General features: G+C 42.6%; 1 long non-coding RNA gene across 2 annotated transcripts; it reads left to right on the forward strand.

Annotated features, from left to right (window-relative positions):
* Positions 1 to 1,545: 1,545 nt before the first annotated feature.
* On the forward strand, positions 1,546 to 8,675 carry LOC131275620 (uncharacterized). Of its 2 annotated transcripts, none has more exons than XR_011647263.1 (3): positions 1,546 to 1,745; positions 2,783 to 2,927; positions 3,214 to 5,307. It is a non-coding gene; the product is annotated as an uncharacterized lncRNA (long non-coding RNA). The 2 variants fall into 2 exon arrangements; XR_009183076.1 differs by lacking the exon at positions 3,214 to 5,307 and adding an exon at positions 7,279 to 8,675 and having other exon boundaries at positions 1,552 to 1,745.
* The last annotated feature ends 4,381 nt before the right edge of the window (positions 8,676 to 13,056 follow it).

Genomic DNA, 13,056 nt, shown 5'->3' on the forward strand with positions numbered 1-13,056 from the left:
TACAAGATGTTAATATCAGGCAAACAAAACCAAACACATTATGCTAAGTGAGAGAAACCAGACACGAAGTAGTACATATTGTGTGATTCTGTTTATATAAAATGTAGATATAAATAAATCTATGGAGACAACTATATTAGTGGTTATGTAGGGCTGGGGAAGGATAAAGGCAATGCAAGGTGACTGCTAGGGGATGTGGAGTTTTTCTTTTTGGAGTAATGAAATTGTTCTGAAATTTTTTTGTGGTGATCAGTGCACAGCACTGTGATACTAAAAGCCATTGATTGCACACTTTGGTTAGATTGTATAGTGTGAGTATATCTCAATAAAACTGCTCTAAACACAAAAAGAATCATGAGGGATGTATGTGTGTTTGTGTGTCATAAAAATGCTGATTTCTGGTCCCTGCCCGCAGACCAACCAAAGGGCCACCTTAGGGCAGTATTTCTGAAAGTGCGGTGGAAGCCTCAGAACAACCTGTGGTTTATTAAAAATAAAGCTTCCTAGGGTTCACACAAAGCCTCCCAAAGCCAGAAGTGCTGGGGGTGGCGCCGAGACGTCTTCCTCGGTAAGTCCCCTAGGTGGCGTCCTTAGCACCCCAACATTTGAGAACTGAAAACAACCGCTTCAGGGGTTCAGGGACACACTGAGTTTCACGGTCCACTTCCCAGTTGTGGTGTGGACTCCCACTGTGACGTGGAAAGAGGAAATCCCGCAACTGGGAGGGGCCGTAAGTACCAGCGTGGGGCTTCTCCGGTGCCCGCGCGCGGTGGCCGGCTGCCCGCCTCCCCGCGCTCCCTTCTTCGCCCGGGATGGGAGCGCGAGGATGAAAACCTGCTCCACGGACACCTGCAGCTGGAAGCGGAGTGGGGCCTTCCGGATGACGGTCGCCCGCAGAAGCAATGCTTTCATTTTCCTTAGGCATCCCTTCCCGTGTTGAAAATTGAAATGATTTGGGTGAGGCAAAACCTAAACACAGCATTTTAAAAAGTAATGTTTAGAGGAGCACGATGTGTGGAACCTACTCTCAAATGATGATGATGATGATAAAGAGAATGATAGACTAAATAATACAAAACCAAAAGGTAGTAAATCTGGGTATCTGGGTGAGGAAGTATTTTGGAGTTCTCTATATTTTTGTACTGATTATGCAACTTTCCTGTAAGTTTGAAGTTAGTTAAAAAAAAAACAGGAATAAGCTCACTAAGAAATGTGCAGGATCAAATAAAGGAAGCATTGAATACATTTTAAAAATTGTACCTTTTCCCTGTGCAACTGTACTGATAAAAGTGGGCTCAAGTAAAAAAATAGATAAATAAAAATAAAGAGTGTCTGAGCCGGCTACTTCTTAAGGCCACGGCTGGGGCAGCTGGGAGGTGATGGTTTGGAGCTCCGCGAGTCCGTGGGGCGGGACGGCCTGGGCGGGTCCGGCCACCCACCGCCCTCTCCGCGCCCCCGGCCTGAGCGCCAGCGGGTGGCCGCGGCGCCGCCTCAGCGTCGTCCCGAGGCGTGCGGGGCGCAGGGCGGGGCGACAGCCGCGGCTGCGCGCACCCGGAGGTCCTCGAGCAGAGGGTTGTAGAGACGCCGTCAGATCGGGCACCGCGCCCGGAGGCGCTGCGGCCGAGCAGCGAGGTGGCGCGTGTCCCCCTGGCCGGCGGCGTTTGAGGGCACCTGGGACATGCGCGTGCGCTTGGTCGTGGGGGAGCTACATGCTTTAGACTACTTTTGTGAAAAGCAAACGCGAGGTGAGGGCTTTTCCCCGGAGAGGAGTCCTGGATTAACCTCGCGCCCGGCGCGGGAGCGGCAGGGGCTTTTCCTTCGCGGCAGCGTCTCTGCGCGGCGACCACTCGGGGGCGGTGAGGAGGCCGCGCTCCCCGGGGCCCGTGCGCCCAGCCTCGGGGTGAACGCGGCCGGGAGCGGGGCTCGGGCGCTCCCTTCCGCTCGGCGTGGCCCTTTGCGGGTACTGCGGGCCAGGCACGCCCCGGAGGTGCTGTTCCCGCCCGCAGAGGGGAGGGTGGAGGGGAGGCCCGAACGCGCCGCTCCCGCGGCCGGGGAGCCCGCCGATTCCCGCCGGCACTGGCCCTCGGGCGAACGGACAGCGGCGCCGGGGCTCGGCTCGGCTCTCCGCCGTGGTCCCTTCCTTCCGCGCGTCCTCCCGCCTTTCCAGCCCCACTTTTGTTTTCCGAGAGGCCGTGAGCCGGGACCCTGGGCAGGTCCGAGGCGTGCCGGCGGCGCCCTCTGGTGGGAGAGCGTTCCTCTGCACACGCCCGCGGGAAAGGGAACCTCCGGGAGAATGTGCTTTCCATAAACAAAGGAATTGCAAGAATGAGGGGGGTTTGTTTGCTCTGCTTTTGCAGAAGTTATTGTATTTGTGGTTGAGAAGGCTCCTGCCAGTCTTACCTGGCTAGTCTCGTAGGTTTGGTTTAAACTGGGTGTGGTTAACCCTATTAGAAGGAAATAAACAACAAACTAAAGTACATATTTGTTGTTTAGGAAAAAAAAAGTCTACGTAGACCTAAATGTGAATGGACTGTTTTCTCATTATACCTTCTTCGCCCACCTTTCTATAATTTGGTATTTAGTTTTTCATATAAATATTTATTTATGTTCAAATATTTCCAGAGTTACCTTTATCCAGGGTGGATCTGTTCTCATCCCTGGGGTTTGAGCTGTGAACAAGGCAGACACATTTTCTGTTCTCTTGGAGTTTACATTGTATGCATGTATTTTAAAAAGTACTTTAACTGGAACATAAGGTATAATACATATGCTTGCCTTGCAGATTTTTTCAGTTAGCAGCACATCACCAGCAGTGTGAGTGTACTATGGAATGCTTGCTCCCTGTCATGGACGTTCTGCTTGTGCTACTCTCCTGGTGCTGCAAACAATTCTAAACTGAGCACCCTTGGTGGTATCTTATTGTGAGTGTGAGTGAGCCTTTTTTTTTCCTTTAAGATGTAATTTATTTATTTATTCCCCACCCCTTGTTCATGCTTGCTGTCTGCACTTGTTATGTGCTCAACTTCTCTTAAGGAGGCACCAGAACCAAACCTGGGACCTCCCATGTAGGAGAGAGGCACACAGTCACTTGAGCCACCTCAGCTCCCTGCTTTGTTGTGTCTCTCATTGTCTTTCCTCTTTGTATCTCCCTGCTGTGTTAGCTCACCATGACTACCCGTGGTGCCAGCTCACTGTCTTTCTCCTCTTCTCCAGGCAATGGGAATGGAATTGGGCACCTCCCATGTGGTAGGTGGGAGCTCAATCACCTGAGCCACATCTGCTTCCCAGCATTTTTAAAAAAAGATACTTATATAAATGTTACATAAAAAGTAAGTGGATTCCCATATGCCCCACTCCCTACCCTTCCCACATTTTCCCACATTAACAACATCCTCCCTTAGTGTGGTACACTTGTCGCACTTGAACACGTGTTGGAGCATTGCCACTAAGCATGGATTATAGTTTATATTGTAGTTTATATTTTCCCCACACAATTTCGTAAGTTGTGACAAGATACATAATGGTCTGTAACCGTCATAGCATTTCTTTAGGAGAGATTCCTGGAAGTGGCATTTCCTAGATCAGAGGTTAGTGCAAATTGCCTTTCCAATTTATACATCCAGGACAGAGTGTAAGGACATCCATTTACTGACGTTGTGGTTGATAGCAGATATTCTCAAACTTACATTAAGCTTAAATTAAACTTAAATGAGAAAATCAAACTTAAATTTTGGTTACTCTGGTAAAAAATGTGTTCTCATTATTATTTGCATTTTCCCTAATAATAGGGGAGACCTATTTATATCTTTCTATATGAATAGCCATTTTTATGATTCCAGGGTGGATGGCCCCTGATGAATCCTGTCTTCTGGTAATTTTTTTTTTTAGGAAGTAGTGGGGATTGAACCTGGGACCTCAAGATACAGGAAGCAGGCACTCAAACCACTGAGCTACACCCACTCCCCTGTCTTCGGGTATTAATATCCTTGTGTGGTCTCTTCTCACATTGTACCAGGACTGATCTGTGTGGTCAGCAACATGGCAGAAGTGATGGAATGTCACTTCCAGGGTGAGGATATAAAGGCTCATGGCTATCAGCTTGGTGGCTCTCTTGCTCTTTCTCTCTCTCTCTCTCTTTCTCTCTCTTTCTCTGATAACTTACTCTGGGGAAGTCTGCCAAAATGTTTTCAGAGGCCCAATGGAGAGGCCCATGTAGTGAGAACCAAAGCCTTCAACCAGCAGCCGTGTGAGGTGATCCTCTAGGCCCAGTCAAGCCTTGATTGCAGCAACCAGAGTGACCCCGAGCCAGAACCACCAGCTAAGCTGCTTCCAGATTCTTGACCCACAGAAACTGAGATAATATGTGAATGGAGCAATTTGTTATGCAGCAGTAGATAGCTGATACAATGACTTTTTTGCCTTTGCAATTTTTAAATTTTATTTTTAGAAGCTCTTTACATATATTGGATATTAGTTTTTATTACATGAAATGAGAATACTTTCACAAACTTATTCTTGATCATATGTCTAGCTAACTTTATAATATCTTTTGTCACACCAAAAAAATAGAATTTTTGAAATGTGAAGCTGATAGTTCCATAAGTGATTGGGGGATAAGAATTTTACATTGACGTAGAGAGAGACTATTTTAAAATTGAAGAGGAGGAGCAGATGTGGCTCAAGCAGTTGTGCTCCCACCTCCCACAAGGGGAGTCCTGGGTTTGGTTCTTTGTGCCTCATAAAGAAGTGAGCAGAGGCAATGAGCTGAAGTGATGAACAGATGCAATGAGCAGGGAGGGGATATGGCTCAAGCATTTGGGCACCTGCCTGCCACACGGGAGATCCCGGGTTTGGTTCCTGGTGCCTTGTAAAGAAGATGAGCAGACACAGTGAACACACAGAGCAAGTAGACACAGCGAGCAGACAGCAAGCAGACAGATGAGGGAGCCATCTCAGATGGAGGGGGTGGAATTGAAGGGAAGTCTTTCATGTGTTAGGAGGCAAGTGGTATGACAAAGAGCCCTGAAACACTCCTACACTCAGGCCTGGGACTTATTTGAATAACTACAGAGATGTTGGTCTATAAGGCAGTTTAGGAGAATTTTTGAGAGCAAAGAACTGCACAGCCTTGGTTCAGTCCCTGCATGTCTCTGTGCAAGTTACAGAACTTTTCTGTAGCACAATTTCTTTACGTGTCAAATGAGGATAATAATAGCTTTCATCATATGTGGCTATTGTAGGGATAAATAATTTAATGTATATGCTGTATAATGTTTTAACATGCTCATGTATAATACAGATGTAAAAGAGTAGCTTATATCTATATAATTATATATACACATATATATAGCTATACATGTATACTATATTTTTATTTATTTACAAGTACATGTATATTGTATATAATTTATAATGTATTACATAATCTATGCAGAATGGTTACTTACACTTAACAAACACTATAGAGTGTGCTGTTGTTATTGTCTAAAGTTCAGCTTCCTTAACTATAAAATGCTAATATGATTGTGGTAGTTTTAGACTTTATGTATCCTAGAAAATTATGTTCTTAAAGCTGCTCCATTCCTGAGGGTGTGGACCTGTTATGGGTGGAGCCTTTTGATTAGGTTACTTCAGTAAGGCATGGCCCAGGGTAGGTCTTAACCCTTTTACTGGAGTCCATTATAAACGGGATGAATATGGACAGGAAAAAAGCAACAAAGAAGAGAAAAAGTCAGAGGAAGCCAGAAGCTGAAGCAATGAAATCCAGAAGAGAAAGGAGAGACCAGCAGATGCCGCCATGTGCCTTGCCATGTGGCACAGGAGATCAGTATTGCTTGCAGCCAGTCTTTGGGGAGAAAAGCATCCCCTTGATTTAGACACTTTTCTCAGCCTTAGACTTATAAGCTTGTAAATTAATAAATCCCTATTGGGAAGTACATGTGACTCAAGCAGTTGGGTATCCACTTACTGCATGGGAAGTCCCAAGTTCAGTTCCTGGTGCCTCCTAAAAATGAAGGGCTGGTACGGCATCCTGACACAATGGGATAATGCAACAAGGAAACACAATGAGAGACACAACAAGCAGGGAGCTGAGGTAGCTTAAGTGATTGGGCACCTCCCTCCCACATGGAGGTCCTGGGTTTGGTTCCTGGTGTCTACTAAAAAGAAGATGAGTGCACAGTGAACAGACACAGAGAGCAGACAGCAAGCACAAACAATGAGGGAGGGGAGAAATAAGTAAAATAAATCTTTAAATCCCCATTGTAAAAACCAATCCTCTTCTGATGTATTGCATTTTGGCAGCCTAGCAAACTAAAACAGTGATAGCAGTGCATACTGCATAGGATGGCTGTGAGGGTAAAATAGGATAATATTAACAAAGTGCTTTGCACATTCCTAGCACAGTGTTTACATAGTGAAAAGAGCTGAGAAAAATGAAATAAGTACTTTTTAAAAATTAAATTTATTGAAGTATATCACTTATACATGAACATACATAAACAATAAGTGTATAGTAAAAGTTGTGAATGTACAAAGCAAAAGTGCATATCACTATACAGATCTCCCATGCATCACCCTACCACCAACACCTTGCATTTGCCCTGTGAAACACTTTTTACAAACTATGGAAGAGCATCAATATATTATTACTAACTATAGTTCATATCTTACATTTGGTGTACTCCCCCCTCAACCCACTTGATCATTAACATCCTGTATTATTAGGTTGGTGCAAAAGTAATTGATTGTAGCATTGATGTGGAGAAAGTGGCCATGGTAGTTGCTGACGGCAGGGAAAAGTAAGAAGAGATGAGATGTGGGGGCATTTTTGGGACTTGGAGTTGTCCTAAATGGTATTGCAGGGACAGATGCTGGGCATCATATATCCTGCCATAACTTGCTCAATGTACTGGAGGAGAGTATAAACTACAATGTAAACTATAATCCATGTGGTGCAGCAGTGCTCCAAGATGTATTCACCAAATGCAATGAATGTGCCTCAGTGATGAAAGAGGTTGTTGATGTGGGAGGAGTGGGATGGGGGTGTGGGGTATATTATATTTTTTAATGTAACATTTTTTGTGATCTATGTATCTTAAAAAATAATTTAATAGTAATTGCAGTTTTGCATTGTTGAAATTCGCTGTTTGATATTTGGCATGCATTCTTAAATAAATGTGGTTATGTTATTCATCATTTTAATATACATTCCTCTCTTTATGTTTTTTTGCTAATGGCTTATTACTTGCTATTTATTTTATTTTATTTTTATTTTAGACTATGGAAATGATGTTAGACAAAAAGCAAATTTGAGTGATTTTCTTATTTGAGTTCAAAATGGGTCAACTCACAACATCAGCAATACATTTGGCCCAAGAACTGCTAATGAACATTCAGTGTATGGTGGTTCAAGAAGTTTTGCACAAGAGAAGAGAGCCTTGAAGATGAGGAGCTTAGTGGCCAGGCACTGGAAGTTACAATGACCAATTGAGAGCAGTCATCGAAGCTGATGCTCTTTTTTTTTTTTTTTAAATTCATTTAAAAAAAATATGAGGGTCCCATTCAACCCTACCACCCCCACTCCACCACTCCCCCCCCCAGCAACCCTCACTTCCATCATCATGACACATCCATTGCACCTGGTAAGTACATCTCTGGGCATCTCTGCACCCCATGGTCAATGGTCCACATCATGGCCCATACTCTCCCACATTCCATCCAGTGGGCCCTGGGAGGATTTACAATGTCTGGTGATTGCCCCTGAAGCACCATCCAGGGCAACTCTAAGTCCCAAAGGCGCCTCCACCTCTCATCTCTTCCTGCCATTCCCCATACCCATCAGCCACCATGTCCACTTTTCCCACAAAGCTGATCCTTTTAAACTACACAAGAACTTGCTGAAGAACTCAATGTCAACCATTCTACAGTTGTTCGGCATTTGAAGCAAATTGAAAAGGTGAAAAAGTTTAATAAGTGGGTGCCTCATGAGCTGACTGAAAATTTAAAAAATCATCATTTCAAAGTACTTGTCTTATTCTATGCAACAATAATGAAACATTTCTCCATTGGATTGTGACGTGATGAAAAGTGGATTTTATACAACAACCAGCAATGACCAGCTCAGTGGCTGGACCAAGAAGAGCTCCAGAGCACTTCCCAAAGCCAACCTTGCACCAAAAAAAAGGTCATGGTCACTATTGTGGTTTGTTGCCACTACAACTTTCTGAATTCCAGCAAAACCATTACATCTGAGAAGTATGCTCAGCAAATCAATGAGATGCACCAAAAACTGCAACACCTGCAGCCAGCATTGGTCAATAGAGAGGGCCCAATTCTTCTCCATGACAACATCCAATGGCACGTCACACAACCAACACTTCAAAAGTTAAGTGAATTGGGATACAAAGTTTTGCCTCATCTGCCATATTCACCTGACCTCTCGCCAACTAACTACCACTTCTTCAAGCGTCTTGGCAACTTTTTGCACGGGAAACACTTCCACAACTAGCAGGTAGCAGAAAATGCTTTCCAAAAGTTCGTTGCATCCTGAAGCATGGATTTGTATGCTACAGGAATAAGCAAACTTATTTTTCATTGGCAAAAATGTGTTGATTGTAATGGTTCCTATTTTGATTAATAAAGATGTGTTTGAGCCTAGTTATAATGATTTAAAATTCATGGTCTGAAACTGTAATTCCTTTTGTACCAACTAATAGTATTTTATATTTGTTCATATTTGTTCTGTTAACCACAGTCCATCTTCCACCACAGGATTCACTGTGTTATACATTCCCATGCTTTGCACGATCCATTCCCTGTGTACACTCATTGGCTCTCATTTTCATCACAGAGTTGTGCTGTCATCACCTCAGTCAATTTTTGGATATTTTCATTACTCCAAAAGGAAAAACCCCACAGCCCCTTGAACCTCCCCCTCCAATGTTGTCTCTTAGAATTGATATAATATCTTCTTTGTCATTGCTGCAAAAATATTACAATATTACTAATAACTATCATTCATCAGTTATATTAGTATAATTTCCCCATGTATTTCCATATTCTTAACACTTTGTAAAAGAACATTCATAACTATTAACCAGAAATTGAATCAATTTAAGAAGCTAAAGGAAAATATAACTAAAGGTAAAAATAGCCAAAGGAGTGTTGATGTAAAGTACCAGAAATCTGTTGGCTGTTATAATGGGTAATTATTTGGAGTAAAATCTTACAGTTACAAGGCCCTAAAGATTCCAGCTCAAGGTTGATTTCTCACCCAATGTCAGTTGCCACGTGTTGAAGCAAGATGGCGGGCAATGTCTTCCTGGTCTCTCTTTCCCTCATCCTCTTAAGGCTCCATGGGCCCAGCTTCTTCTGATCTCATCTGTAAGCTGGCATAGGGCTCATCTCTATTCTTCAGACTTTATCTGTTTTCTGTCATATGGCAGGACAGAAATGACCAAGTTCTCTCTTCTTTCATATCTTCTTCTGTGTGTCTTCTTGAGTGAGTGTCCATTTATATATCTCACTAAAGGGGCAGGGAATCAATCCTGAGTCACACCCTACTGACATGGTCAAAGCACTAATCTTAATATAATTTAATCAAAGATATCTCAGCTGAATATAATACAGTCAAAGGGGGTCACACCCAGCGGAACAGACTAGTTTACAAACATGATTCTTATTTTTGAAATTTATAAATAATCTCAAATTGCCACAGACATCAAGAAGACACTGGATGAGCACAAAGAAGAATTTGAAAGCTTAAATAATAAAATAATAGAGCTTATGGGAATGAAGACATAGTAGATGAATTAAAAACACATTAGAGGCATACAACAGCAGACTTGAAATCATAGAAGAAAGGACAAGTGATGTAGAAGACAGAACACCTGAAATTGAAGGGAAAGAAGAACATAAAAAAGAATGGAAAAAAATTGAGCTCAGGGTCTTGAATGATAACAAGAAGCACAAAAACATATGTGTCATGGGAGCTCCAGAAGAAAAAGAGAAGGGAAAAGGGGCACAAAGAGTATTTGAGGAAATAATGCTTGAAAATTTCCCAACTCTCATGAAATTAATTTGCATGTACAAGATCCACAGGGTACTCCAGAGTAAATCCAAATAGATCTATTGCAAGACATATATTACTTAGAATGTCAAACATCAATGATAAAGAGAAAATTCTGAAAGCAGCAAAGGAAAAGCAAACCGTTACACACATGTGACACCCAGGAAGTCTTAGTGTGGATTTCTCATCAGAAACCATGGAGGCTAGAAGACAGTGATATTGGGAAGTGGATGTTGCTCAACTGATAGAGCATCCACCTACTATATGGAAGGTAGAGGGTTCAATACCCAAGGCCTCCTGACCCAAGTGGCAAACTGGCCCACGTGCAGTGCTGCTGTGTGCAAGGAGTGCCATGGCACACAGGGGCACCCCTGCATAGGGGTACCCTATGTGCAAGAAGTGCACCCTGCAAGGAAAGCCTCCCCACATGAAAAAAAGCACAACCCACCCAAGAGTGATGCCACACACACAGAGAGCTGATGCAATGTATTAGTCAGCCAAAGGGATGCTGATGCAAAATACCAGAAACTGGTTGTTTTTCATAAAGGGTATTTATTTGGGGTAGGAACTTACAGATACCAGGCCATAAAGCATAAGTTACTTCCCTCAACAAAGTCTATTTGGAGCAAGATGGCTGCCGACGTCTGTGAGGGTTCAGGCTTCCTGGGTTCCTACATTCCTGGGGCTTGCTTTTGCCTGGGTTCAAGGTTCCTTTCTTCCTGGTGCTGGCTTCTCTTTCCTCTGGGTGCAGACTTCCCGGGTCTTCAGCATCAAACTCTAATATCAGAAACCCTCAACTCTCTTCTTTCCATGCCTTTTGTCTGTGAGTCCCCCCCACCCCCCACCAGGGGATGGGGATGCAATGCCGTAATCATAACTCAGTCATGCCCAGGTACAGATCAGATTACAAGCATAATCCAATATTTCTCTTTGGAATTCATCAATTATATCAAACTTCTATATGCAGCAAGATTACACAACAAAAAAGAAGTGCAGTTTCCCAGTTCTGTCTGACAATACAAGTGGATGCAGAGGAACACATAGAGAATGGACACAGAGAGCAGACAACTAGGGGGAAGGGGAGAGAAATAAATAAAATAAATCTTTTTTTTTTAAAAGAAGACAGAAATATGATACAATTAATATATTGAAAGAGAAAAATTACCTTCAAAGAGTTATCCATCAAAATGTTCCTTCAAATATTAAGGTGAGTTTAAAAGATTCACAAATGAATGGAAACCAATAGAGTTCATAAAAAAGGATCTGGCATTGCAGGAAGCACTGAAAGTGAGTTCAACCAATCATTTAAAGAAGATCTAATACCAATCTTGTGCATACTCTTTCAAAAAAACTGAACAGGAAGAAACTCTACCAAACTCATTCTATGAAGCAAACATCACCCTAATACTAAAGCCACATAAAGATATTACAAAAAAGAAAATTACAGACCAATTTCTCTAATGAGTATTGTGACAGTTCGAATTTTATGAATCCAAAAATTATTTTCTTAATCTAGTCTATTCTTGTGGGTGTGATACCCTTTGATTACATTGATTCACTTTAGATCACTTGATTAGATTCCTTTTTTTTAGGAGGTACTGATGATTGAACCTGGGACCTCATACCTGGGAAGCAGTTACTCAACCACTGAGCTACACCTACTCACTGATTAGATTGCCTTTTTTTTTGAGGTAATGGGGCTGGGGATTGAACCCAGAACTTTGCATTTGGAAGCTGGCATTCAATCTCTGAGCTACAGCAGCTCCCCTGAGTTGGTTTTTTCATTTGTTTGTTTGCTGCTTTTTTGTTTGTTTGCTTTTAGGAGTTACCAGGGATCAAACCTGGGACCTTGTACGTGGGAAGCAGGCACTTAGCCACTTGAAATACATCTGCTCTTGATTGGATTGCTTTTTTTTTTTTTTTTTAAGATACCAGGGACCAGGGATTGAACCTGGGACTTACTGCTTGGGAGGAAGGTGCTTAACTGCTTGAGTCACATCTGCTCCCTAGATTGCTTTATGTTTGGAGTATGTCAGTGAGGTGTGACTCAGACTGAGTTTCTGCCCTCTTCCTGGGTCTAATATAAATAGATATTCAGAAAGAAGAAGGTGCAGGAAAAGGAAGTTGCCAGGTTGATCCAATCTTGTGAGAGGGAGGAGTCTAGTTTCTCCTACAGCTGCAGAAAGGCAGAGAAGCCCCAAAAGATTGAGAGAGAAGGCCTGCAATGAGAAAAGCCCAATACCTGTTTGCCCATGACTGAGCTCGGTGAGTCAGTAGATTCTAGAGGGGAAGGCAGAGACCTAAGCAGAGATTGATTGTCCACCATCTTGATTCACCATGTGGCTACATGCCAGGATCAACAGTAGCTGACTTTGGTGAGAAAGCATCTCAGATGGCGGCTTGATTTGTACCTGTCATGGCCTCAGAACTATAACCTTTTACCCCAAAATAAATCCCCTTTATAAAATCGAAAACACATTTCTGGTACTTTGCCTCAGCAGCCCTTTGGCAAACTAAGAAAAATACAAAAATCCTCAACAAAATACTCGTGATCTGAATCCAAAAACACATTAAAACAATTACATACCATAACCAATTGCATTATATAACAGGTTATGCAAGCATGGTTCATCACTCAAAAATCAATGTAATACACCACTTAATAAATTGAAGAAGAAAAATCACATGATCATCTCAATTGAGGTGAAAAAGGATTTGATAAAATACAGCATCCATAGGAATATAAGGAAACCTTTTCAACATGATAAAATGTATACATGAAAAATGCACAGCTAACATTGTACTCAGTGGTGAAAGACTGAACGCTTACCTGCTGAGATCAGGAACAAGACAAGGATGCCCATTGTCTCCACTGTTATTCAACATTGTGCTAGAAGTTCTAGCTAGAGCAATAAGGCAAGGAAAAGAAATATACGGCACCCAAATAGGAAAGGAAGAAATGAAAGTTTCACTTTTCACTGATGATA

Source organism: Dasypus novemcinctus, chromosome 2 (genome assembly GCF_030445035.2).
Source record: "Dasypus novemcinctus isolate mDasNov1 chromosome 2, mDasNov1.1.hap2, whole genome shotgun sequence".
In the NCBI taxonomy this organism is placed as follows: Eukaryota; Metazoa; Chordata; class Mammalia; order Cingulata; family Dasypodidae; genus Dasypus; species Dasypus novemcinctus.